We start from the raw sequence: 3,593 nt of genomic DNA, 5'->3' as shown, positions 1-3,593 counted from the left end.
ATATATATATATATATATATATATATATATATATATATATATATATATATATATATATATGGGGTTAAATATTTCTCACATTCATTGGACTCCAAGAAAAAGAAGTTGAAGGAAATAGAAAAGGACGAAGAATTATTAAATGTTCTTCAATCTGATAGAGAAATCAAATTGAAAATGAGCGACAAGATTTGGCACCACAAAATAATGAACCACAATATGTAACACGTGCATTAAAACGTATAACATGATCATATAGAAGCAAGAGAATTCGGTAACTATTTGGTCAGAATAAAAGGTACTAACTAGATCTACCTAACACTCTTATTTAATTAAGAGACCGTTTATTAAACACTTACTCGGTAAGTACTTACCAGATAATTTTTCTCACCGGATGAACATGATAACGGCTAAGAATCTTACCCGGTAAGAACAAAGATAAGGATGGAGAGTCTTACCCGGTGGGTAAGCGCTTACCAGAAAATTTGTTGCATGGAATACGTTTTGATGTACTATAACTTTACCAAATAAAATAAATTATAGTGTTGATTTCTAACGATAAACACTTATCGGGTAAGCATTTAGGTAAACAGCCCCTAATTATCCAACTATTTCAACAAATACCTTAAAGAAATGATGAACTACATGATCATTCATTACATCATCAACTTTAGATAGATTAGTTGAATAACTTAGGAAAAACTCTAAGTAGATTTAACATTGTTTATTTATATGGTTATCAACGTATGATATGCGAGTTGTAACCAACAATTGGTGAAATTAAGACCGGAATTCAAATACTTGAAATAAGTAGTAAAGACTCGATTAGATTCCAATCTCACTACAAAAGAAGCAACGTCTGAGTAATTAGCCGGCCAAAGAGACATACCTAATAACCAATTTAGGAACCCACCATGTGCAAGAGTTTTGCTTCACAAAACCCGTCCTCTCAATCGCACAACCACGGACACGACCCCATATATACGTGCGCACTTGCATGCCTAAACCCTTGCTTACATTCTCCTTCCAATAACCTTACATTCTTATTACCATCGTTTATGCCGCCATATATATGTCGAAAAAACAGTGGGATTTTCGTTGGGATGGTAAAGAAGTTGCGAATAAAGAGACTTTTCACTAGAAATGTTATCGATGCGGTCATACCTGAAGACGTGAAAAAGGGGAACTTTCCGGTGATAGCAATGGACGGTTACGAGAAAAGGAGGTTTGTGGTTCCGGTGTCGTATCTTAAGCGCGATTCTTTGGTAAGATTATTTGAGCGAGCGGCGGAAGAGTACGGGTTTAACCATGAAGGAGTTGTGGTGATACCTTGCAGGCCTACTGAGCTCGAGAGAATTCTGAGTCAGCAAGATTAGAAGAAATGGTTTTAGCTGTATGATATTCATCTGTAGAATATGTTACTTAAATTTCACCGTATATATCTCTTGCCGTTTTGTAGTACTATGTCTTAATCCTTACGGTATATATTCAGTTGTAAAATGTCTTTCTTGGTTGTTTGGGCCCACCAGGCTACATAATCCTACCACATGATGATTTTATGACCCCTTTTCTTATTTATTTTATAGCCTAATTATTATTATTTTTAATATTTTAAATTATATATTTATAAAAATAATATTAAATTTATTTGTTTGTAGAAGAAAATTATCATTTGGAGGCATATGAAGCAAACATATGAATATTTAAACTGAAAGATGTTATGAGAATAGAAGTTAATATAAGAAATATAAAATAGGATTTTAACTCTTGATCATTTTTAATTTAAAATAAAAACATGAATTACATTTTAAAAGGGTATAGATTCGATGTTTCTTATTATATATAAAGTTGGGTTCACGTGAGACCAATTTTTTTTTTTTGTGAGATCATTGAAACCATATTTTTATACTTGAAACTTCATAAGAAGACATTATGAAGGTTAGTTTCATAGTATTTTGCTATGAAGTTTCAAATGTAAAAATCTGGTCTCACATGATCTCAAGTCTCTTTCTCTCTCTCTCTCTCTCTCTCTATATATATATATATATGCATGCTTAATTATTTGAGAACTCTAAAATTTATAAGATTCGTGAGAACTTTTATCTTAAGGTTTTGTCTAAACTGACCTATTTTCCTATCTAAGTATAATATTTAATGTATCGATTAATATATATTTGTTTCATAATATGTTTATTTCATATGTATTTGATTCACAATGTGAAATTTTTTTACATATTTTTTTTGTTTCACAAATACTTCAAAAGTTCACAATGTGAAAAAATTTACATATATTTTTTGTTCCACAAACACTTCAAAAGTTGACATTGTGAACCGAGTAAATGTGAAACAAAACACATTGTAAACCAAATGTATGTTAATCATTATATTAAATTATAGCCATAGATTAAAAATTATATAAGATAGCACATAATACATTGGTTTCATAGACCTCACGTAACACATATGAATTCTCTTTTTGTATCAAAATAACACATATTTCTTGTTATTGACTAAAAAAAATTCTTACTTTTTATAAAAATTTATCAACCATAGTTTTTATACTCTTGGTTTCAAAATATCTAATAAGTAGTACGCAAATTTAAGTAATCTCTTATACATCTATAATAAAAATAAATAAGATTTATTTCATCAGTAAATTATTAGCATCTCTTTTACTCAATTTTATACTAATTAAAAACATTTATTGAATTTTTTTTCGTACTTACCGAGGATTAGTACAAGAAAAGTGAGATTTGACAATTCGCCTTTTAGCGATGATATGTTTTCGCCACAAGTTATAGCAACGACGTATTGTTGTTATATACTCTTTATAATGATAAATGGACTTTTAACGACGACAAAGTCGTTGCTAAAAGCCTTGTTTCTTGCAATGGATCATGTTTTTACGTTCACCCATGACCTATAAAATATGTCAGGAAAGGACCTGATATGCATTATAAAAACATGATCAAACAAAAAAGACAACCAATTTTTAAAAATATGAAAAGTTTGAAGATCACATGTAATACAAAACACGTAATCCTATATAATATAAACATGTTGCATGTGTCCTTCTGACCATTTGTATCACATGTAATCTTACTTTGTAAACACGTATTGTCTTATTATATTTTATCTTGTCCCATATTTTATATTTGTTATATTATAATTATATAATATATTTTTATTATTTTTTAGAAAAATAAACGAAGGAAAATCTTGTTAAAGGATTTCGGTTCCCCAATGGGATGGTGACAAAGATGATGATCGAAAATGGGACACGATTGGTTCCCTGTTACCCTGCGGCTTGCCAGTTGCCATCTTTAATTTACATTTTAGAGTTAAAATATATATAATTGAGAAATTAATTAATTAATAATTGAATAATACATGACATGTGACGCACATGACACGTGAACAAGCCTTATCCTATATGCTCAGTTACCCACCACAAAATACGTCTCCAAATTCAATTCAACAACCCGCTTCATTCTTCACGTGTTTATTATTCATAGCTTCAAATAAATATTGAATATTTTATTTAATAAAACCCACTCTTCGCATGTCTCTCAGTCCATTGTTTGGTCCACATATAG

Source organism: Cynara cardunculus (genome assembly GCF_001531365.2).
Source record: "Cynara cardunculus var. scolymus isolate 2C chromosome LG 13, CcrdV1, whole genome shotgun sequence".
Classification (NCBI taxonomy): domain Eukaryota; kingdom Viridiplantae; phylum Streptophyta; class Magnoliopsida; order Asterales; family Asteraceae; genus Cynara; species Cynara cardunculus.
This window is presented reverse-complemented; position numbering follows the sequence as displayed.